The following is a 27,500-nucleotide window of genomic DNA, read 5'->3' as shown; positions in this document are numbered from 1 at the left end:
ATATGTTGTCTGCTACATGGCTATAAGGTATGGTCACAATGACCTTAATTTTGTTGTGGATAATCTGGCTGAAGAAAACTTCAGTTGTGTGTTGTGATGTTGAGACTCGAGAGAAATAGATGGAACAATATCAAATGTGTGATGATGTTATGGAGTATTGAATTAACTCTAGTAATAGAAATGGTCAAAATCATCAAAAGATTGACAAAATAGAACCCACACACAATAAGTCAACCCGGAGGGGGCTTAGAATGCAAGTCACTTGTACTAATGGTGTGGAATGAGGGAACCATGAGAGTGGGTCTAGGCATAAGCATAGTGAAAGCAATAACAACGATAACTCAGAAGCTCATGAATGAATCTAGCTAAAAATGTATGATGACGAGGATAGGCAAGAAGGTCATAAATGAATCCATGTGAAAACCAGAATTCTAGATTGCATTCTTTAAATGCAGGAGCTAACATGTGACTACATAAAGCCTCTAGGATTGTATGCAAGAAAATTCCCTGGGATTTATACAAACCATTTTAGAATGCAAAAAATCTTGTAGAAGATTGCTACATATGCTCACCTGCATTTGTTTTATTTTCTTCAACTCCTTAGTTCCTCCGCATCATCGTGCTTCAGCTTGCATATTTCATTCAATAGAGACAAGTTAAGCAAGAAAATTATTATATCGAATTAACACTATGGAAATTCACTGGAATATATATGATGTTACATGTACCTTTATCTTTTTCTTTGCGGTATGTTTTACAAAATATGCTTTATGTTGAACCCTTCCACCATGATTACTCATAGTCAAATAAAACCTAGAGTCTCTTGCACATCAGGGATGAAAACTACTTTGGCAATGCCAAATTGCACTGTGAAACCACAAAATTTTTCTGTCAGTTAGTGTAGAAACAAAATATAGATTCCATGAGAATTACAACGATAGAACAATCTACTAACCTAGCAAGTGTTATTATAAGTTTCAAAATTTATATACATTGAATCCTAACCTTCAAATAGGCACCTTGCCGATGACAAATACTACATGGAAACATATATCATTCTCTGAAAAGTATTTCCTGAATTTCATAACATACCAATTGTTAGTTTTAACATTACATAGATCCACCTTCATCAATATGTTACTGACCAAACCATTCATTGGGATGCTAATAGAGGTCTCTAACAACATCTCATTAGACAGAATCCAGATGCAACAATCATGCACATATCAAGTAAAACAAAATAGTTCAGCATGCTTAAACTTATATGCATTACTGGCAGTGAAGTAGCATCTCAATTCAAACATACCAGCCCTTTAACAAGCTCCATTTGACCCCTCCTAAATGTATTCTCCAACAGCCACTGCAGGTTCACAAAGGAAATGAAGATACCACAAGGGAGAAAATATATTGCTCCTCACCAAATCATTAACACACAAGCTAAAATCAACGATACAATTTTGCATAATTAACTTCTTGTATTATTTTGAAGTGAACACCATTCAATCAGATATTTTTACCTCAATGCAAAATACATGAACCCACTAGCCATCAGTAATCCTCTTAAAACCACCACTCAAACCACCACATAGAGCATAGTTCATACCACAACCAGAAATACCATGGCTAGCTACATTTGGATGCCTCATGCATTGGAGTTGGTATTACCAGTTTAAAGCTTCACATGGTTGACAATACCATCCTCCAAAAGAAATCCTTAAAATACCATAGTAACCTTGGTGAACTGCTACCTACAATATAATGTTGACATGAAAATTTTAAGATACCCACTATAATCCACTGTAACAATACTGTAGTAAATAAAGAAATAAAAATAAAATAGAGGAAGGAATAGCTAGATTACCCAGTAGTAATTGTAAACACAAATCGTGTTTGATCGAGTATATTCTGGAAATCTACAAATATCGCACAAAAGAGAGTCTTCTCTTGGTGAGATAGATGGCACCTGGTAACAATCAAAATGCCTTTCCAATGGAACTTTTGCAACAAGGGGTCAGGACATTGTCCGTTTAGCCTGCAACGTTGTGTGAGAAGAAGAGCTTCAACATCCAGCAGTAATGTTATTTTTATATAATCAAAGAAATATTACCAGAAAACTAAATGTATCAAAAGCAAGATGAAGAATCATGTGCTAAGCAAGTTATCTGATAAAAAATTTTAACAGAGTTAAAATTGTCATTCATTGAAATTTAAATAGAAACCTAGAGCAAAGACTTCTAAAAAAATCTCAAATTTAGATGATTCAGGGTTGGGTCAAAACACACATGTTATTTAACACACTGCAGAACTAACATTTTAGATGAAATGGAGTCATCAAAGATGGGGTAAATGATTTCTGAACATAGTTATAATTGTAATTTATGAAACAAACAAACAATGTATATTTACTATTTTCCTAGGCACTTATAATTGTATTTTATGAAACGAACAAACAACATATGTTTAACATTTTCATAGGCACTTGTGTGCCTAAAATATTAATAACTGCCACTACTCCTACATGACACAATTATTTGATATTGACCACTTCACATTTTAAAAAAGATGATATTAAATTAAGATGTGCCATAATTTTGTCCATGACAGGAATGTCACTTAAAAATGAATAAATATTTTGAAAAATATGTTCTTCAATATCAAACCATATAATCCATTTCCCACTATTATGTGGCATTAGATCAGTTCTGGAATAGGCATGACTCCAAGTAAACCTTAATTGTCTTGGTTGAAACAGAGAACCAACTACACCATACAATCTTAACTATCAATCAAAGACAAAGCACAAGGTTTAGTCCCTATGCTGGAACTAGCTAGAAAGAAATATGCTTAAAGCCCCTCCCTCTCAAATATTATTATCTAAAGATGGTACAAATGAATTTGATATATTCTTGGCCCTCATATGTTTTTTTAGTTCCTCCTTATTTGCTGCTAATGAACAATAACAGGGGTTTTAGAAATTTACACCACATTGTTGGGTGTTTGATGATGATCCCATGTTTGTTGTGAAAGGATCTATCCTCACCCAAAGCAGGGAGAATATGAACACAAGAATAATTGACCAAACAATAACTATTATTGGTTTTCAGTTTTGGCGACCCATTAACCCCTCGAGGAATGGATAAAGATGAACAATCACCAATCACCCATAGAGAGAAAAATAGTTTTCCAAATAATGGACCCCAAGATTGATAACCACTATTAATAGCTTGGGAAACACTTGCTACTACACCAACAATATTTACCACAAGAAAAGTAGTTGGAGGGATGAGAAGACTGGTCCACTTGAAAACATAAAGCTCAACAAATTAACCATCTTCATCTGAAGACTTTGATGTGACTATAAAGTTTGTGTCAATCCCCGCTAGAACGTTCAGTAACCATTGAAAGATGGCAAACATATGTGTTGATACACCTCCAATAACCCAAAATTGCTCATTCCTCCACCATTCATCGAAGCCAACTGTAATCCAGTGTAGCTCTGGAATAGCAGTTGTAAAAATGGAAATAAAATATAATATGAAGAACACACTGGCAAAGTTGCTAATCTGCAAATCAAAATCAATATAAAAATCAGGGGGAAAATTTGCAGCATTGTATGAGAAAAATATCCAAAAAAAATATAAAAGACAGGTTGCATTAGAGGCGAGTAAAACATGACAAGATTAAGGTCAGTAAGGGTTGACAATCTTACCTCAGGAATGATAAAATTCCCTGTAATAAGACAAACAACTGGTAGGGTACAATATGCAACCAGTGGGAGGGATGTGAGAGGATAAACTATGGTATTGATGTATTCTAGCCTCTGCAATTGGTGTAGCCATACCAAATTGGACAATCCCTGCTCAGTAAAATTTCAACAAAACCAAGGGCCCATCGGAGCACTTGATTCAAACGATATGAAAGATTGATTGGTTTAGATCCCTTGAATACAATATGTACATGCATGCAGTATATTGAAGTCCAACCTCGAGCATGCATTTTAAACCCAGTCAAAATATATTCTGTGATCGAACCATAAATCCACCCAATCTGCACAAAATATGAGAACCCATTCATATTAGATATTTGCTTCAAGAACATTTTCCTGGTGCTTGGTTTCCTAAACAAAATGTTTCCTTATTCTGAAGAGAATTTATGCACATTTAGGAAAAATGTTTATACAACTTCACTATAGAAAAAACTAATTCAATGAACTAAAACAATCCACAGCATCATCAAATAGATGCAGATCCACCACTACTCATACCTCTTTTCCCCATTCTAACTTGTCTTCATATCCACAACTGATAACATGAATGGCTTCTTTCAATAAAGAAGCAGGATTCACAGATTGTGGAAGACCACCATTTTCCATGAGGGTAGATTGAATAAACACTGGTGATTGACCAAATCTTTTCTCTAAGCTCCTTTGGGACATGAGCAATGATTTCTCATCATCAAATCTTGCAATACACAATTTCAAAGAAGGGTGTGGGTGAACAATATTTAAGGGTAAATGAGTTGTCAAAAAATACAAATCACTGGTTTGGACTTGGACTCACCTTCAACACCCTCTTCTATGTCTTCCAAACTAAATATGGGTATAGTAGATTCAGTTTGCTTGGTTCTCTTCTTATCATCATCATACCTTTTGTTTTATTTCCTGCTCTTCTTTTTAGATCCCCAACAACATCTCAGAAAACATGTTGGTTCAAGATCCTTCTTAGTGAGAATAGGATCATAACCATAGAGTGCTTGTCTATTAAAACAACACTGTCTAGCCACATAATCAGGCCCTTGGATACCCTCGAAACCTCTCAAGGTGATATGCAAAGATTTCAAAATTAATATGCCAAGCTGAAATTATAAGAAAATTGCATATAAGAAAAAAATTTGGGTGTTGATCAATGCTTACATCAAAGAACACAGTGTTACAATTAGCATATCGATCATGTCGATCAATGCCATCAAATCTCTGAGGAAACTGTACATAACAAGTTTTCTTCCCAAGAACTAGATCCATTAGAAAACACACTGCCTCATGAATAACTTTGTTGTTGTTTATATAATGATCAAAATCAAGGTTCAACTGAAAGAGGTCATTTGTGAGGACAAAAGACACTCAAACCTAAGTGGAGCAATGGATAACAATCATCAACGTCAGCATAATAATTAATGAATTTCATATGAGGAAATCAGTAGAAAAAGAGAGATGTGTACATAGCTAGGAATATACCAATGCATTCATTGCACTGACTTTCTTGTGGTGCTAGAAACCAAGCCTCTTTTCATGGGATACATAAACTAATCATGGCAATTCATTTCCATCATTGTCAAATCCCCCACTATAACCTAAGAATACCTGAAGCGGAAAGTGAAAAATTCAGTAGTACTAATTTCCATTGCTTGCAACATATTTATAAGCATGTTAACAAAGCGGAGAGAAAATTATGATACTGCATATAGACTACAAAGGAAAGATAAGACTCTAGGGTAAAAGATGAGTATCTGATACCTGGATCATCCCAGGATGGTCTCGAGTGTTGTTGCTTGGCCATGGAGTTCCATCTTGCATGGTCCATCCCTCTTCTGGCACTTTTTGTGCTTTGGCCTCAAGAGCATTAATCCGGATCTTGTACTCTTCATATTCCCTCTGATATTGGCACAATGATGGAAGATGTCAAGGGCAAGAAAAACCAATAAACCAATAGAAGTAGCTCTTACGTTTGGATACTTTAATGTTCACTTGCCTTCATTTCTCTCCATCCTTTAACAAAGGAAGGATGTACTTTATCCTTCAAATAATCAATCTTCTGAGAAAAGTAGAATTTTGGGGCCCTGGGCTCAATACTGTGTTTTTTGCAAAATAACACCCACTTCCTTGTGAATTCTGAAGTTTCTGAAAGGGTTTCAAAATTCAACATTGCTACTCCATCATCAGAAACATAGCATGAAACCTTATCGACAGGATAATCCACTGCAAGGATAGACAGAACAATATTTGTTGTGACAAGAGGAGGCTACTTTAGAGGCTCCATTATACTGACAAAAATATCAACATGACCAACTGAGATGGCTCTTCTTCTCTGTCAAACCTGTGGAATTGCAAAAGAAGAAATTCAATCTCACCCACAAGGTCCTACAATACACATGTTGGCTACTTTAACAGCCTTAAATGAGTGGCTTCTTGAATATAATCCTAAAAGTTATATGGCCACATCTGAAGCTAAATTCCAAGGATTATTAATTTATTAATAGTCCTCAAGATGGTAAACTAACCTCAAAGAAAGCCTGTCAAGATATGTTTCTTGATTAATGGGCATCCATTTAGGAAACTGGTCAAGAATCCATGACACGGCAAACCAGACCTCACATATCACGGAGACCAGCCAAAGTGGGTATGCATCATTAACAGGCGTCGATACTCAGTATTGAAAGAAAACTCCCACGATTATGAGCCGAAGAATAATCAAAATCCTGTAAGGAGTAAGTTTGGTGGAAGGAAGAGGCACAACCTTATTCAGAGGTTGTCGTGTGCCATCAACCCTGGCACACACACATACAGACACCAATCAATAAAAGAAAATCTACTATCAAAATAAATATAGTATCATAGCATCACTCCAGAAAATCGAGATTTACGAGAAAAAACTCGACAAGGAAGAATCATATTCTTATATTGAATCTTAAAGAAAGTATTACAAGGAAGAATCATATTCTTATATTGAATCTTACAACAAGTATTGGTAAGAGAGATTGTTCCATTCCATTAATTGTGACAAGTAGCATACATTGGGAGGTCTTCCCCATTGGAACCGGTGCCCTCCATGTCCCCTTTGCCATCAGAATATCTACCTCCACTGGTCATTTGAAGCATATTTTTCTCTTGTTTAAGCTTCCAGCTTTCAACTCTTTCTTTCCAGTCCACATTTCCAACTCCATAAGAATTCAAGTCCTTGGAAGGGTCCACAATCCTTGCACTATAAAAATGCATCATGAAATCCACAGAAAGCATCCATATCTAATTAGTTCAAACCCTAAATGAACATAGTTGTCGAGTGAAATCCCAAGACCAGTTCAAGACTATGTTGTTATTTATTTGGTTTAATCTTCAATCCTATAATTAATAAAGCTCATTGATATTACATAAATAATTAAAATAGCTGGTTGATTGGGATCAGCATAGGGGGCCGAGTGAACACGCTTTCCATATCCACTACCAGTGAACTACACATGCTTGGGGGAGACATTTTGAAACTCCCCAGAAACCTGCCAAAAGGAATTATAATTGAAATTACAATTAAATCCATACAAGCTAAATTGATTGTAAATAGTAGCCCATACAGTCACATTTCAGGTCCCAATTCCAACTACAAATGCATCTAAAGGGGAATGACAGTGATGTTTTCTCAGAAGTTATTAGACACTATACTGATTGACCATTTGTGAGAAGAGGAATTGGATTCTGAGGATCTTGTCTCGAAGAGGTAACCGAATCGATCTCCTCCCCTCACCCATGCATCTGTCACTGCTTCATCGCTTCTACCCTTTGTTGCCTATCATCTCTTGCACCATGAGTGTAATTGAACTCATTCTCCAAATCATCAACATTGTCTTCTTACTCGTCACCTTCCACTCTTGGACTCCCTGTGGAAAAACACCCAATATCAAAGACAACTATCAGCTACTACCCAGATGCTGCTACTAGACAACCAACTAGACTAAAATGACCATAATCCAGATTTGCAAAAATGCCACCATAATTTGTGCAGTATATCCTTTGTGAAATGTGGGGCTTCCATGACTTGCTAAACAACAAAACAACAAAAATATATATGCTGACCTTTGTGTCTCTTGTATCTAGTCTTGCATTGAGGATAAGGTTGGTTTCCATCCTTACGCTCATATTCATAGCAAGGCCTACAAACTGGGAATCCACACTCGTTGCACACCACAAAGAGCTCCCCATATGTTGTCACACTAACATTATCTCCAAATATCTGGCATACTTGGCTGCTCGAGGCATTCAGAGGTTTCGTCTACACACCAATAAACACCTAGTCTCAATTACACAAACCAAACAAACAAAAGTTGAAAAATCATATCTACAAATTGGGGCACTCTTCTCTGCATTGCTCTGCTAAATTAGAGAGACCATTGAGAGCCTAATATAGGATCATGTTAGGATTTTGACCTAGTCAACCATTCATCAGTCTTTAAGTCATGGGATCTGAGTCTGTAAATCATGTAATCTTGCAGCGTATTAGCATTATTATTGAATACCAAAAGAGAAAGACAATTGAGCTGTCTTGTGTTCTCATGATAATTGTTCCATTCTGATTAAATTGCACTATCAGCTTATTGTGTTTATTTTTATTCTATTTTAAGTCTCAACTCAGTTCAACTTGGACTTTTGGGAACCCAACCACCATAATTTTGCTAAGGTATTATCAGACCAAAAATCAACACAATGTCATTTCTCAATTGCACTCCCAAGCCCAATCCCTATCAGGGGTTCTCTAGAACAAGTTATAATGTAGGACTATTTTCAACCGAAAATATGAAGTGGGTACTCTGATAAAACTAAAATGAAATGTCCCAAGTTAATATATTTTCAGATCTAGGTCCAAAATTTGCCATCCAACATTACCTCTGGTTAATACCCAACCTAAAAACCGGGGCCAGATATGTTCCAAAACAGTGGAAGAACAACCTCAAACTCTACAGAAGCAATAGAGGGCTTAATGTTGTTCTTCTAAGCTTCCCATTGCTCAGATCCTTACAAGTAAAATAAATCATAAGAATCCCACATCTATTAACAATCTAAGCTTAATTCCTTATGAAAATCCAAAAGGGTACAAGCCCAAATGTCGGATCCAAAAGAGAAAAAAGATAAATTCTAGCAAATTAAGCAAACTGCAACTGAATAAACTTACACCAATCTCTGCATCGTGGTGAATCAAAACCATCTCATTCCTCTTGTGAGAACCTGCAATCATACCAGCACTAGCCTCCATTGTGTGACTCTTGGGTTAATCTCCTAATCTGAAGGCCTTTGTTTTATGCAATCTCAGGCAATGTTTCAAAAAAATTTGCAGTGGTGGGCAAAACCCATATCCACATTGCGCTCAACACCCCCACTCTACACCAAACTGTGCATAACTATGAGACCCCTTCTATTCCCAATACCACTTCATAAAATGAACCAAAAATATGTCCAACGCTTCTCGTGAATTAGAAAAACAATTAAAAAACCCATAAAATTTAGGCTCTTCGCTCGCGGGTCCGCAAATCCAGCTCATTAATGATTTTATATATGATTATTGAGATTAATTATAACTTTAATTTATGTGTTTTAAGAAAAATTATAGATTAATAAATTTGTTAAATTAGCATATTAAAAAAATTAAAAATATAAAAATATATGTTTTATTTTTTATTCTAAGTTATGATTATAGTTAATATATGAAAAGTTAACTCATTTGAATTTTATGAATTAAATCATAATTTTGATTAATATGGGATAATTATACATAAAATCTTTTTCAAAAATAAGTCATGCTTCTTCCTTTTTTCAATCATGCTTTTACCAAATATGTCATATTTTCAATCATGTTTTTACCAAACATGTCATATTTGTAATTGAATTTTGATTAGTATGTGATAATTATACATTTAATCTTTTTCAAAAATAAACCATACTTTAATTTTTATTTTCAATCATGTTTTTACCAAACCTTTCATATTTTCAATTATGTTTTTACCAAACATCTCATATTTGTATTTGAGAATTATCGGCAAATACATTTTTGAGTTTAGCTCATAGCCCTAACTAGTGTTTTATATTTGCATGTACAACCTTCTCGTAAAGTTGTGAACACCTTATCCCATTAATTTTAGGTTGTAATTTTAGTTAGCACACTCTACTTGTGTATTAAACATTTTAAGGATATACACATTATCTTCTTCATTTTAGATCATAATGATCAATAATATGTCAAATTTACATAAAACCCTATTAATAAGTCAAAAACTGATGCTAAAAACACTTATCATAATCTCGTTTTAGGTTACAACCCTAGCCAACACATTGGCATTGAATATAAAACATCTTTGTAAATTTATATCAAAAATCTTAATTAATATAATTTTTTTATAAAACTCCGTTATTAATAAAATTATAATAATTCTTTATTTTTAAGTCACAACCCTAACCAACACATTAGAATGGCATATAAAATGTCATTATAAATTCATTAGCAAAATGGGTGGAGAAGATAACATCCCAATGTGCCAATTACTAGGTCGTTCTACTAGGAGACAAAGAGATTTGAAATCAAGACCCCTTCCTAAATAAAGTAATGTTTAACTAAGTGAGCTAGTGCCAATTGTAAGACAATAGAATAAGGAATCGATCAATTGAGTTTAACTGAGTGGTTAAGATGGGACATTAACTCCCTCTCCACCTATGTTCAATTCCTTGAAATGACATGTTAAGCATGTTGTGATGAGGTTAGAGGAATAGGCAACCCCAGGGAGTTACTCTGTTTGTGGTCAATACGAGACATCTCAGCTCATGCTAAGTCATATATTCCTGGTATATTCGTCTTATAGGCAGATCGGATATACTCTTAGTGGTATAGTGGCAGTTGGAAGGTTTAATCCTAGGGCTAGCCTAGATCACACCAATGAGTTACCGATCCACCATGGTAAAAAAAAGTAAAAAAAACAAGCATCATCATTATGAATTACCCTTGATCGAGGTGAGAGTTGAGAGGAGGAGCATGGTGGGATTCACACTACCGCCACGCAATTATTGAAGGTACAGTGAGGGTGGTGGCATGGCCACCCCCACACAAACCTTAGCACGCATAATATGTCAAGGAAATTAAGTCACAGAGGGAGAGGGTATTCTATGTATTTGGATTTGAATCTGTTCAGACTTGTAGCAACTGGAAAACTTGTTTCCTCCGCAGGATTTTGATGGCATAGGCATCTCTCTAGGGAAGTTCTCAGAAATGGAAGTTGCACCTAGGCTCAAGAAGTTGAAGGTGTGACGCCTCGTCTCCTTCTCAGTCCTTCCTAGTATGTTCAGGTTGGCTTCCCTATGATTCAATGCTTTCTGTGATATATATGTTTTGTATATGGTTGGGGATGTTCGATCTAGACATGACATTATGGACTAATGCAGAGTTTATCCCCCATATGACTGGATGGGATGGGGTTCACCCTCTTTCCTACATATTGGGGGTCGGGAGGCCTCTTGACGAGAAGACCATGACTGATTTTTGTAATCCCGACTACCTAGGAGCTTGGAAACCTTGGGATATGGATGCTTCCCAGTTTTTTATAGACGACAAGATAGAGCCTTGCGTTTCTAACTCTATTTCCATGCAATTTATGAGAAAGGAAATTTTCGACTGGTTTATGGGTGATATTTCTTATTCTCATGAGGAATTCATGCACCAGACATAAAAGAATCTTCAAGAGAATTGGGATGGGTTCATAATTAAAATCCATGAAGATAATGAGGATATATTCCTTAGAGTGAAGTTTAATGGTTTTCTTTGTCGTGTTTATGTTCCTGTAGACCTTGCAGGCTCCTTAACTAGATTGACTTGTGGGTTCATCCATCTTGGGCGTCCTCCCGATCAATTTTTATTGTTCACATTACAAGACTTGTAAGTCGGAGTCCCACCTTATTTGTACATTTTAATTCTCCATACAACAATAATCAATTGAAGTTCATGGCTCATCCAACCACACACCGAGGTCGCACTCATATTGCAAGTCGGGGTCGAGGTCAAGGCTGAGGCCATGGGACTGGGAAATCCTGTGCTAACAGAGGTTAAGGACATGGGACCAGAACTCGATTCATCTTACCAACTTCTAGTGCATACAAAACTAATACCCACCTGCGGGCCCACTAAACGATTGATGAATGGGAAGCAAAGATTTTTAACTAGGTCAACATCAATGACCAGTCTTAGAGGAGTTGGGGGACATGATTCTAGACCTGGGCCATACCCATGGTCGATTCTCTTAGTACCAACAATCTTTATTTATATTTTGGTTGGTGAAGACCCTTTTAGTGAAGGCTTTGATAATGAGTATTACAAGCATTTCAAGTCCTACAGATGAAATTCAAGAAATTCATAAGGAATTTCAATTAATTCAACACCAAATCCAACAAAAAAATGCTTGTCTTGCATGCATAGAGAAACATATCCCCTGCTTGCCTCAAACTAAGTTGTCGGGCTCCAACGCCAAAGACCTAACACTAGTTAAATCTTTTGATGATTAGCTTGGGCATTATATGAGTATGGTTATTTTGTTGTTTTAGTATAGTTTCAGTAAAGATTAAAGAAATATTAATAATATTCAATATCGACTAATACAAAAACCAAAGTCATGTAGTTTTGTACTCTATGGTATGTACAAGTACTATTACACCAGAATGTCATGACTAGTCACCAACAGACTTATTTTACCAAGGTCCCTTAAGATTGTGGTAAGAACTTAGTGGGAAGAATTAAAGTGGAACTTCAAATTTTATTTTGTTTTATTGTGACTAGGTTAGGTAGGAGGCGCCATCTGAGATCTTGATAACAATATCAACAAATTTGACCATACAACTATCTCTTTCACCAGGTTTCTCGATTGAGGCCTTAAATTTCGTCAAGGCCTGCTTAAACCCTAGCAACCCATTACAAACTTTCGAACCTGTCAGCATCGGCTCTAATGTTTAAAGGAAGATATTGTTGCAGCAGTAGGAGAAGAGATGACCATGGCTGGGAAGCAAAGGGTTTCAAGAAACAAAGAACTGATATTGAGTAACATATTTAACTATATATATCCATGTTATACGAAATTTATACCTATAGATAAGTATATCTTCCCTAAGTGGGTAGTTACACTTAGAAAAACTGAAGTAAAGATGTTTAACCTTTTCCTATAATAAATAAATAAGATAAAAGAACCTACTTGTGATCCTTCGCTTCCTTTAATCTCCTTTGAGTTGCTCCCGTCGCTCCCGCTCAAACTGAATTTTCTCATTTGCTACCTGCCAACATAAACAAAATACAACAACAATCAAAGCATATGATATATTTATTGTAAACAAATGGAATCGACAACATTCGAATATACATTCATCATAGATATAGACAAAAGTATTGGAAAAGGAACAAACAAATTTATTGATTGACAGAAGGAGAAGTTACACCCAATGTGGTTTGATCTCATGTCACTCATCCAGCTTAGTCCAAACCCTCATGGCACCAATAGAAACATCAATCCAGTAGCATAAAATTACTTGACAATGATTTCCATTCTCTAAACCAACAATATTTCTCTATAATATCCAAGCTCCAACCACCTAATCACTATGACGAGTGGTCAATTTATAGGGAAATGTAAGTGGTTTTGTCATAAATAGGCTATTGAATGGTTTTTCGTAATTGGATAGTTAATTTCCATGGAGAAAGGGATGAGATTATAGAGGATTAGATGATCTATAGCCTATCCAAAGTCGAGCTCATAGGATGAGATAAGAGTTGGGCATCCTCTAGAATGTTTTAGAATCAAGGAATATTCCCAAAATCCTATGTCAATTTCACTCATCCTTGCCCAGAGTAGGCTTAAGTGAGCCTAAGTGCTATGCAACACAGGTTTGAATGGTCCTACCTACTGTGCAGAGCAGTTGACCCTCACCAAGGCTGCGTTGGTGTCCCAAGGAGGCATTTCATCAGGGTTTCAAACTAGGAAAATTTTATGGATGAAAGCCCTCAATGAAGTGGCATGTCTAGGGCATGTAGCAATTGAATTAAGGTTTGATAGACCATGTTTACATTGATCTGATCGTTGGGAGTGACATGCCAAAATAAACCTGTAACAATCCAGTTGCCACATATGAACAATCACAATCTAAATATTAAAGAAATATTAATAATATTTGACACCGACTAATACAAAAACCAAACTCATGGAGTTATGTACTCTATGGTATGTACAATTATTATTACACCAGAATGTCACGACTAATCACCAGCGAACTTATTTTACCAAGGTCCCTTAAGATTGTGGTAAAAACTTAGCAAGAAGAATTAAAGCGGAACTTCAAAGTTTAATTTGTTTTACTGTGACTAGGTTAGGTAGGAGGCGCCATCTGAGATATAGATAACAATATCAATGGATTTGACTGAACAACTATCTCTTTCACCAGGTTTCTCGATTGATGCCCTAAATTTCGTTGAGGCCTGCTTAAACCCTAGCAACCCATTACAAACTTTCGAACATGTCAGCATCAGCTCTAATGTTCAGAGCCTTCAGGAAAACATAGTGGTCTTCTACCAAGAACTGTAGATTTCAGGGGCTCTCGTGGGGAACGTGGATGGTCATGCAGAAGACCTGTCGATAGTTCAACAAGGGAAGGCTCAAATCTCTCCCAATTCCATTGTTGTCTCATTAGGTTTTCCCTCTTGTTTCGGTCATGGCATAGGGCATGAAGGCAGATCACCAAACCTGAGTCTTCCTTGTACTGAGGATCTGCCGAGGGTACACCCTCAAGACACAACCACGCCCTTTGAAGATGCTTCAGTGGTAGGCTAAAAGAAGAAGGCAAGGAAGATAAAATGCCCCAAGGTAAAAGATAGGAACTGAGCATTAGTACTAGGGGAGGCTATCAGATTAGATGAAGTTATGTCTATAGTTGAAAGGGTTTTGGTTAGAAGAATTAGAGGCAGGCACTACTCTGCAACGCATCTAAGGAGGTGGGTGCAGGAGAATTGGGAACACATTCTAGATGCGCTTCCATCTGTATGCACCATGCCCAAAGGATGGTTTTATTTCAAATTTAGTAAAGAGGGACATGTGAATTGGGTTCTCTCACATTAGTGGAACATAGAAATTCCCCCTATGTATTTGAAAAGGTGGGAGGACAGCTAGGTGTAGGGCCGGTATAATTAAGGCTCCCCAGCCTCCCCCTTCAACATTAGATGGAATATGTCTTTCAATGTATAGGGGATGACCTCAATGCTTATCTTGACTTTAATAGATCATACTTGGAGATAGGGGAAATGTCTTATGCCAGGGTCTTCTTATCTATCTCGACACCAGGGATGGATTGGTGGAAAATCTGATACTCCACTACCTAGGATATGTGCGTAACTAAATATTAGATTATGAAGGGAAATGATTTTGATGCCAATGATGCCACAAAGCCAACCATGTTTACAGAGAATGCCCCTTGTTAGAATATATAATTATTTGATAGATAACTAAGGATTAATACAAGACATGACACAAAGTAACCCTTAAAAGACATGATACAAAGTAACCCTCCCCTGTGCATTTTTCCTGCAACATATCACCCACAACTAGCTTTCCTAAGCAAAAGTGAGGACCAATTGGACTCAATGCAACAACTAGTTCATCAAATTGTTACTGAAAATGTCCAAATGAGAGAATAGGTAGAGTAGTCATAAACAACGTAAGAAGAAACAAAAGTCAAATGAGCTATCCCTTATACTTGAGTAGGAAATTGTCACGTTTAAAGAGGAAAAGAATAAACTACGAGAACCAATGGATAGGCTAGATACTCTTAACATTCTCCTCAATTACTAGCTAACAAATTTGACAGTCACCTACAATGGATTTCATATTCAAAAGGTACTTAATAAGGACTTGTGTTGTAGGGTACAAATATCTCAACGATGGGAAGCTAATAATGTTCCCAACACTCCCAGTTCTTCCTAGACCACTCTCTTGGCCTTTATGATTCTCACCCAAAATAAAACAACATTTGGCCAAGTGTATAGACCTTGCCCTTACCTCAGATTTGATCACTGGGGTCGATGGATTATGGTTGGTGTCTATACACACAATATGGTTCCACTAGGGTGTGGTTTCACCAATGTCCACTAGGTGTTGGACCTCCTAACGTGTCAACATAGTTATGTTCTCCCATTTCCTCTCGACCTTAAAAGCATAGCGTATATGGACTAAAAAGAAACCTAGGATAGGTTCATAACGCATAACTACAATTATTGTTCGCCCACCCTCCTGTAGTTTTAAGGAGACTCTTGGCCCAATTCCTGATACCTAAATTCTTAGTTTTGACAGAATAACTAGCATAGGGATTGGTTAAACTAAGTATACCCATAAATTTGGAAATCAACTAAATGAATATGAACACATAATTGCGCATTCACCATGCACATAATAATGAATAGCATATCCTAGGCACACTTTAAAATTCATGTGCATACATGACACTGTTCTAATCACAAAGACACAGTGAGCATCAAAACTCAGACATTCATTTACATTTACAAACATGCAAGATATTGCACCATTCACAATGTAACAAGATTCATCACACTCCATAAGGAAATACACATAAGAAATGTACACTTATCGATCTGTGTGTTTAATGATGACTGAAAAATGAAGGAAGGACTTCAACTCTCCACCCAATTGTTAGCCAGCCACATTGCAATCTTTCTTGCAGCTGATTACCTTGAGATAGATCCAAAGTCTAAGGGGATGCATACTAAGGGAAATTTAAACTCAAGGCTTAATCACATAACCAAGAGAAGGAGTCCACAACTTAGTTAGTTTATCAACTACTCAGCAATAGTAAGCACTAAAGTGACTCACTGATTGAATCCAATGACAAACAAATTGCCTCTAATATTATTAATAAAGATCGAAGGGACAGAAGTGGAATTGATGTCCAGGAAATCTTGCAAGGAAAAGTTGTCGCATTCTTCAGAGTCAGATACCCCCATAGAACGAAGAGCCCAACAAATCATTTTTTTATATAATATAGTGTGAATGGTAAGTGAAAAGGCAACCTCAGTATAGGCGCGAAACAGTAGTAGCCTGCAAGCTGGAAAACTTAGGATGCACTGTCAGAGTCAATTTTGAAGTTTTTAGATAATATTTTCTCAAATTGATATGTTTGTCTTAATTGTTAATTGTCTTAAATGAGTTTCATTTTAAGTGGTCATTGTCTTAAATATAAATTTTTGTCTTAAAATAATTTTGTCTTAAGCTGTTTTTGTCTTAAAATGATTTTGTCTCAAACTATTTTTGTCTTAAATTTAAAGTTTTCTTAAAATATTTTTGTCTTAAATTGTTTTTGTCTTAAATATAAAGTTTTGCCTTAAACTATTTTTGTCTTAAATATAAAGTTTTGTCTTAAAATGTTTTTGTCTCAAACTATTTTTTCAATTGATATTAAATTTTAATGTAAAATAACTAAAATAAAAAGTGACTTTTTAAGACAAAATATTTCTTTTGTCTTAAAAAAATGTCGTAAAAGTACCCTTGGTGTAGTAGTGATAATTTTCCGTCTTAAAGTCACGATTTTTGGGGTTGAGATGAACATTAGAACGAAGCATCATCTGAATGTTTGCCTCCTTCTAATAAAGGCCCCTTACCCTTTGCATCATCAACCAGTTCATTAACCAAGCAAAGAAAATGACCATTGTCATCTTAAACAAGGCACATCAATTGAGGATTATGTTTACTCTACTTGGGAAGCATTGGTTGTAATATTTGAGGGTTTTACAATGGTTTTGTCTGTAAGATTTAACTGAAACATAGTGGTATATATGGACACGACAAGACCATAGTTCAAATCCTTTTATTCATTTAGCTCACCTGGCATAAATTCTTGATCCACATCTGAATGATGGATGTTTTGGCACGTCGCTAGATATAAAATGATGACTGTGATTTCAAATGAGAGTTATCAATGGGATCATTGCTAGTTTGAGCCCCTGAAAAATGTAGTTTATTGTTAGACAAGGAATAATTTCATAGAATTTATTTTACTCAACTTTGGAGATTTCACTTACAACATGTCATTGTCCTCCTTGATAAAAGGGTAAATACTTTGTTTTGTGAAGTTTTGACTTAGTTTAATTTTCCACCATTGTCCGAGTATTTCCAACATTCAGTTAGTGGTGGAAATTTCTTAGGATATTTTTTTCGAAGTTTCTTCCCCAATACCTTCCTACTAGTTGATTTACATACAATCTGATTCATTTGGGCCATCCTTTCCTTTTTTATCTCTTTTCTATATCTTATTTTGAAACTTCTTGAATCAAGAATATTCACACAAATAATTTTGGGCCAAGCCTTCAAATGTATCTAGATTGCTCCAATGACGCCATGACATGGGCCCTGAAAGTTTTATTTTGCACAACACCCCATACCTCAACGCCCTTTCTATAATTCATATGTTTCTCAAGACCATCACATGCTCTGGCTTCTTAATTTTTGCACTTTGGTGCAAAATGCAATCAATGTTAAGGATAACCCAATTTGAGAATACTACATATGTTATAGTAAGACTCACTTTAATATGTAATTTTTTGTAAATTCCATCATAGGTATAATGACAATCTGTAAGCTATCATACACAGAGATTATTGACATACAAAAGTCCACTAATTTTTGCACGTTTTGGGCGAGAAAGAATTATAATGTTGAAGGAATACTCAAACCCCTTCTTGGTTTGATTCAAGGATCTTTTAGATTGTTGGCACATATTTTTAATTAATAATATTGTTGGAACACATGTTTTCTGTGATATTGTCACATTGTATGACCACATATTATGGAAGGGTTTGAAAAGCTTACACCTTTCATTTACTAAACTTCAATTGCTGTGAAATGGCTCAAATTGGAGAAACGTTATAGTTATTGAATACTTTTATAGTCTCCACTTGGTAAAACTAAACAAAGTCACTATCTTTGACATTTTAACATATTTTGGAAATTGACAAGATAAGATGGAGTTTTTGTAGCTTCAGTCACAACTATAACAAGGTGAGCTATAGCAGAAGAGTCATTATTCTGAACTGGACTTTGTTCATGTTAGCTCTGCCATGTTCTTCAACTTTTGATGGATAAAAATAGGTTGGGCAGTGCTGATTTTGGTTGCAAAGGAGCTCGCAGTAGTTTATTTGATCCTTCCTCCTTCATTTGCATTATTCCCTTATAACTCCCGCCACCTCCGTTTCCACCTCCTCTTTCGTTCTCCTGTTTCTCCCTTAACCCATTATTTCCATTTTCCTCTATAGTCCTTTGTAAACTCCACCTAAACCCTTTTTCCCGGCTCCCAGGCATTTTTTGTTTAAACACTATAAAACCCCAATAACCCATTTAAGCCTCGAATAAACTCATTTTCCGTTTAGCCCCAAGGGCTAAGGTTTCAAAGCGCATATAACTACGCGCCTTCACAAATCACATAACCTGGTGGGCCCTCACCTGTCACATCACCCGAAGCACGTGCATGATTATCCACCGCCGTCTGATCCTTCGCTTTGTGATCTAACGTCATACGCTACCCCCGCTCCCGTAAACTGCACGTCTGATAGCCCAGGGAAAGCGGTTTCCCGCCGGACCCTACAACCATGTGCCTCATTCTTATTTCATCGCACCCCGCGGTACGATTACCACCCATTCCCGTAAGCGGTGCAGGGAAAACCATTTACCGCTTGTCCCGCCTGTTCTCGCTCATTAACGCTTGTGTAGTTTTTGCTCCTGTCAGCTGTTGGATCTGCCCACTCGCGATCCAACGGCCCCCGTTCATCCGCTCTAGTTTTCTCCCGATAGCCCTCGTAATCTGATCTCAACCGTCCATTTTCCAAATCTAACGGCTTATATTCAATCGCACTTCCGTTTTCTCCTGATGCTGCCCACCAAGAGATCTCAGCCGTTCATCTGAGCCATCCAACGACTAATATTCATTCCAGCCCATTGTCCATTTCCCATGCATTTTCCGTGTTTTGGGCCTGTCCTGTGCACGTGAAGAAGAAAGGGAGCCATGATCTAGTACTCTGCACATTAAATCCCCAGCAACCACATTTAAAGAGCAACACGACCAAGAACAAGAAGGATAGCCTTGAGCAGATAAACATGGCATTTGACCTGTTCATGAAGTACAACATAGTAGCAAAAAGGTCATTTTGTCCATTAAAACAATCAAATTGTATCAAAGACCATATCTGATTGTAAATGTGGTTGGTGGCCAATTATGACCCCTCCACACATAGCTTAGCATAGTGTTTTTGTAATCAACCTCCATATATACCCAGAAGCAAGATGTAATGGGGGTTGCTGAATGTTATTTTGATGTAAACTTCAACTTCTGGAGACTGTAACTACTGTGATACCTGCAGCTTCTGGTCTTCATTTTCAGCTAATGCAAGCTTCTTTTGTTGTCAATTGCTCACTTTCCACTTCTTCTTTGTTCCAGGTTGTGCTTGTTATGCATTTTTCATTCGCTCTTGATGTTTAGCATTAGAGGGGCTGTCATCCCACCTTTGTGTTAGAATCTAGTTGGTATTATTGAATGTATATGCAGGTTTCTATTGTTTTAATGCCAGAGAGCTGTCATCCTGTCTGTGCATTAGGAAATAGATTTATAGACCTTCTAACTGGTTGCAGCTGGCCATCACAGGGTCCTGTGCATCTGCTGGTGTAATCAGTATTCTCCATCATCACATTTTCCTTAAACTTTGAGTAATTGGTGGTCTAAAGCCTTGTAGTCTGGGGGTGCTCACCCATGTCTGGGGTTAAGCATAGTAGAAGTGGTTATCTAGCTTGAATATGCAGCATTTCTTTCATTCATACACCATTTTCCAACATTTTTGTTGAGTTCGTAATGTTCCCGAGCATCTCTGATATACAACCTAGGAGAGTTTCTTGGGGTGATAACAGTTCAAATCAATTCTCTTTTTGAGTTTATGTTTGACTATGATTAGTAGTTTATATGAACATGTAGAGATTTATTTTACACTTTCCAAGTCAATCACTAGACCTTGGGAAGAAATTGTAAGCAAGAAGCACAAAATCTAATATTGGATATGACAAGAATGTGTCCTTTCCTATTCCAGACTACTCTAAACCCATCAAATTTCATATTGTTGGGTTTCTTCAAGATATTTATATTAACCAATTCCATATCCTTCTCCTTTTCCTCAACCACATCATATTTGCAAATGTCAACATTGTGATCAAGTTGGCCATGTGAAAGATCGATGTTTTGATTTTCAACCTTGTAAGAATTGTGGAAAATAAACTCATGATTTAGACAAATTCTATAGACAAAAGACTCCTACAAGAATGTAGATTCACCTTGGCTGGATCACTTTTGGAAATGGGCTTCAATACCCAAGAAGAAATTTTGGTCTTACTTCAGACTTCATTCTCAAATTATGACATGTCTTGTAGTTTAGATTTCTTCATCTTCCCACCTTGTATTTGATAGGGGGGAATTGATGATTAGTTACCATATTCAAAATCAAATCAAGCAAGCATGAGCTAGAGCCTAAACCAAAGCTAGTTGTTATAGCCTAGAGCCAAACTCAACGATAGATGAATTTAAATTTGTAACCAAATATAGATTCGTGCTCCATGAAGCATTTTTTAGGTTGGTGTCGTACCTTAAACCACAATCCGCAGAAGACTTTAGATTCTACTACATCAATGTTTTGTCATCTTCAAACCATGGATTGCAGGATGAATCAAATAAAAGAACACTTTGAGCTTCTTTCTATAGGAGTGACTGGTTAGGAAAAGGAAAAAGACCATGTTTCAGTTGTTGTTTTTGATTCAAAACCTTCAAATTAATTTTGCATATAAAAGGCTTTTCCGTTTTATGTTGTAACTCTCTCTAGTGAGTACATCTCACAGAAAAACTCTAATTATACTAATGTTTTTGTATCTTCCTTTTATTTTTTAGTATTGCATTCCTCTCTTCAGAATATTTTTTTTCTTTTATTATATTTAAGTCTCCATAACAAAATACTAACAAAAACTAAATAGTCAATTATATAATCTTTATATTTCTCAAGTAATACAATATTCACCCTACAAAATAAAATATCTACATATTAAAACATTCATACATTCAAATATCATAATTTCAAAACTTCCATTTAAATATATATGGGGTAATTTTTGAGATTATCATTTCAATCTCTATTTAACTATTAAAGAACTTACATATTTAAAAATTACAAATTGAAAAGTTCCATTTTTTTATATATTAAAAATAATTATAATTATTATAATTATACTAAATAGTTAATAAAATAATAATATTAAAATGGGCTGATGTATAAATATATAACCAAGACCATGAACATGAAAAATGAAACCCTTTGACACTTCTTTCGCGAGATTATCTAAAATTCAAAAACTCATCACTAAAAATATAGTTTTTTCTAAAGTTAAAAAACTCATATTTTGTAAGTTAAATCTTAAGAAATAGTGAAAATTAATTAAAAAGGGGACATTTTCTAAATACTCACATTATTAAAAGGATGATTATAACATGTTTTAAAAGAAAATGTGGAGTTATATATGTTCTTAAATTTTTTATTATTAATAAGTTTTGAAGGAAAATATAAAGTGATCATCATACAAAGATTAAGTTGAAAAAAAAAAATTGATATAAAATAAAAATTTATTTAAACATTATTAATAGTTACAAGAAGGAAATAAATAAATTGTGAAGATGTGAACTAATTTTTTTAAGTTTTTTAATGTAAACTAAGTTAGTATAGATTTATCTTAATTATGGATTATCAAGGGGGTCAAGGGGGTCAAGAGGGATTAGTGAAAAACATAAGGAAAGGTTAACACCTCAAAAGATTTGAATTTTTTTAGAGTTGGATAGAGCAAGAGTTAAGATGGATCTATGTTGGTTGTTAATAATATTCTGTAGAGTAATTTCTAGATATAAATATGTTAACAAAAATTGAAACCTATAAAATTTTGAGTGAACAATTTACAAATCATTAAAGACTAGAAGCAATAAAAACTAGTGAAGGGGAAGAGAGAACCAACAAATTTGTACCACAAGAAAAAATATTAAGAAAAATTATCAAAATAAACAAAGAAAAACCACATGAAGAGAAATAACAATTTATAATTGTTAAATTTAGAAAAGAGTGAATAATAATAACAATAATAATAATAATAAGATTGATATTATTAAGAGAAATAACATCTTAAAGTATTAATGTAAAGAATATAATATTTACATTAACACTTTAGGTCTTATTTCTTTCCATATGTAAATATTTTTTATTCCAAACTTTAAAAAATAGTTTATAGGTTGAAATTTTTTGTTTTTCTTAATTTTTTATTTGAATAGATTCAAAATTAAGATGAATCTATGTTGATTTTGAGTAACACTAAAACAATATTATATATATCTATTTTGATATTAAGAAAAACACTAAAACAATGTTAGTGATATATATATATATATATATATATATATATATATTTCAAACTTTGTACTTTAAAATATTAATACAAACCTGAGTTATATTTAAATGCAGAAAATATATATCCATAAGATTCTCTATATGTTATAAATAATATTGCAAAGTTATATATATATATATATATATATATATATATATATATATATATAAACTCCATATTAAAAAATAAATTAAAAATCTCTTAAAAATAAATATATATATATATATATATATATATATATATATATATATTAAAGAGATTTATATATATATATATATTAATTATTTACAATAATTTACATTTTACATATTAAAGTGCTAATACATGTTCCAACCATTTTGGAAACATAACACATATGTCTATAAAACTATATATATATATATATATATATATATATATATATATATATAATTATCTATAAACACACACATATACAAACGTATGTCAACTTCATATTAAACAATTAATGAATTACAAATTTTCGTAGGAAACCCAATAATGGAATAAGAATCCTTCGTCTGCATATCAAAATTTATATTAAACTTTTTTAACTAATAAATCTTTATAGAGAGAGAGAGAAAGAAATGACACCTAATCCATAAGAGTTGGTGTGGAGGAATTGCAGCTATGTGAAGTCCATGAGACCACTTCAAATATGAAACCACCGATCAGAACAATGTATTTATATGTACATTCTTATGAATAATAAGCATTATATGTGTATCAAATTATGTCTATTAACTTGTGCGTGTGTAACTTATTATAAGAGGAGGCATATTACTATATGTCATTTTAGTCCACCTACTACTTCTTGTAGTTAGAAATTGTTACAATTGTTCCATGTCTCAAATTATATATATATATATATATATATTTTATTTACGGTTCACATTTATAAACATCTAAATGTTAATACATACATCAATCATATTTGGAAGTAGATAACATATATCCATAAGACTCTCTCTCCCAATATATATAGAGAAAGATCCATGTCAACTCCATATTAAAGAGGGAGTGAATTACAAATCCCCTAAATTTTTTTATTAATGTAATAAGAATTTCGAGCTTTATATTTAAAAAAAATCATATTAAATTTTTTAACAAATAAAATGTTATATATATAGTTGACATTGAAATATTTTACTTATCATTCACATTCTACATATTACAATGCTAATACATGCTCCAATTATATTTGGAAGAAGAAAACATATATCCTTAGAATTGTCACTATATAATTATATTTGTTATAAATATTTTTTAATATATATATATATATATATATATATATATATATATATAGATAGAGAGAGAGAGAGAGAGAGAGAGAGAGAGATATACCATGTCAAATCCATATATATATATATATCTATATATATATGGATTTGACGTGGTATATATATATATATATATATATATATATATTCTTTTATGTTTTATATAGTATATACATAATTTAAATTGAAATACTTTTTTTATAATTCATATTTTGCACAATAAAATATTAATACATACCCCATTGATATTTGGAAGTAGAAAACATATATCGATAGGAAATTCTTTCTATGTATAATTACCTATAAACACACATATACATACTTATGTCAACTTTAGATTAAAAAATTAGTGAATTACAATTGTTCTTAAGAAACCCATTAATGGAATAAGAATCATTCGTCTGTTAATTAAATTTATATTAAAAATTTTGAACTAATAAATTGTTAGAGAGAGAGAGAGAGAGAGAGAGAGAGAGAGAGAGACCTAATCCATAAGAGTATGTGTGGAGGAATTCCATCTATCTGAAGTCCATGAGACCACTTGAAATATGAAACGACGGGTCAAGACAATATATTTATATGTACATTATTATGAATAAATGCATCACATTTTTATCAAATTGTGTCTACTAACTTGTGTGTGTTTAACTTGTTATAAGAGGAGGCATATTATGATCTGTCTAATTATTTTTTAACGGTAGTTTTTTGGCCTTTGAGTAATTTTGAGCGTTTTAGTCCACCTACCACTTCTTGTAGTTAGAAATTGTTACAATTGTTCCGTGTCTCATATATATATATATATATATATATATATATATATATATATATATATATATATATATATATATATATATATATATATATATATATATAATTTGAGACACGGAACAATTGTAACAATTTCTAACCACAGTATGAACATGGTATTGAAATATTTTATTTATGATTCACATTTCTACACATCTATATATTAATACATATCTCAATCATTTTTGGAAGTATAAAACTTATATCCATACAACTCTCTCTCTCTCCCCCAATATATAGAGAGATCCATGTCAACTCCATATTAAAGAACGAGTGAATTATAAATCCCCTAAAAATATTTATTAATGTAATAAGAATTTCGTGCTTTATTATTTAAAAAAAATCATATTAAACTTTCTAAAAAATAAAATGTTATATATATAGTTGACATTGAAATATTATATTTATAATTCACATTCTACATATTAAAATGCGAAAACATGCTCCAATTAGATTTGGAAGAAGAAAACATATATTCCTAAGATTTTCACTATATAATTATTTTTCATCTATATATATATATCCCATATAAATTCATATTAAATTATCTATATATATATAAATATATATATATATATATATAATTTAAACTTATATGTACTTTATTTATAATTCATATTTTACACATTAAAATATTAATAAATACCCCATTGATATTTGTAAGTAGAAAATATGTATAGATAGAACATTCTTTCTATGTATAATTATCTATAAACACATACATATACATACGTATGTCAACTTCAGATTAAAAAAATATGAATTACAAATTTTCTTAAGAAACCCATTAATGGAATAAGAATTCTTTGTCTATATATTAAATTTATATTAAATTTTTTAACTAATAAATTGTTAGAGAGAGAGAGACCTAATCCATAAGAGTTGGTGTGGAGAAATTCCATCTATTTGAAGCCCATGAGACCACTTGAAATATGAAACCATGGGTCAGGACAATGTATTGATATGTACATTCTTATGAATAATAAGCATTATATGTTTATCAAATTATGTCTATTAATTTGTGTGTGTTTAACTTGTTATAAGAGGAGGCATATTACTATCTCTCTAATTATTTTTTAATGCTAGGTTTTTGGCCTTTGTGTAATTTTGAGTGTTTTAGTCCACCTACCACTTCTTGTAGTTAGAAATTGTTACAATTGTTTCATGTCTAAAGATATATATATAAAAAGTTTAGACACAAAACAATTGTAACCATTTCTAACTAGACTATGCACATGGTATTGAAATATTTTAGTTAGGATTTACATTTCTACACATCTCAATCATGTTTGGAACTAGAAAATATATATCCATAGGACTCTTTCTCTCCTAGTATATATAGAGAGAGATCGATGTCAACTCCATATTAAAGAACGAGTGAATTAAAAATCCCCTAAAAAAATATTAATGTAATAATAATTTTGTACTTTATATTCTAAAAAAATCATATTAAACATTTTAACAAATAAAATGTGTTATATATAGTTGGCATTGAAATATTTTATTTATAATTCACATTCTAAATATTAAAATGCTAATACATGCTCCAATTAGAATTGGAAGAAGAGAACATATATCCTTAAGATTGTCACTATATATAATATATATTTTATTAATATATATTATATAATATATATATATATATATATATCTCTCTTTTGTTTTATATAGCATATACATAATTTAAATTTAAATACTTTATTTATAATTCATATTTTACACATTAAAATATTAATACATACCCCATTGATATTTGGAAGTAGAAAATATATATCGATAGGACATTTTCTCAATGTATAATTATCTATAAACACATACATATGTCAACTTCAGATTAAAAAATTAATGAATTACAAATTTTCTTAAGAAACACATTAATGGAATAAGAATCTTTAGTTTGTATATTAAATTTATATTAAACTCTTTTAACTAATAAATTGTTATATTTTTTTTTTCCACTGGAAAAATCCGTAATTTTCATTAATATAGAGAAAATTACATATTGTAAATGCTATTGCATATGCTGTAATCTGAGTCTAACATATGGGACTCTTAACTGTCTAGATACACCACGCAGGGCGATCTGCCTAAAACACTAATAAATTGTTATATAGAGAGAGA

General features: G+C 33.4%; 1 pseudogene; it reads right to left on the bottom strand.

The window, feature by feature from the left end:
- Positions 1–2,968: 2,968 nt before the first annotated feature.
- On the bottom strand, positions 2,969–9,014 carry LOC149163704 (cellulose synthase A catalytic subunit 1 [UDP-forming]-like; annotated as a pseudogene).
- Positions 9,015–27,500: the final 18,486 nt, after the last annotated feature.

The sequence above is a fragment of the Pinus tabuliformis genome, chromosome 5_1 (genome assembly GCF_031772625.1).
Source record: "Pinus tabuliformis cultivar Carrire ecotype Pingquan chromosome 5_1, CPIR1, whole genome shotgun sequence".
Classification (NCBI taxonomy): Eukaryota; Viridiplantae; Streptophyta; class Pinopsida; order Pinales; family Pinaceae; genus Pinus; species Pinus tabuliformis.
This window is presented reverse-complemented; position numbering and strand designations above follow the sequence as displayed.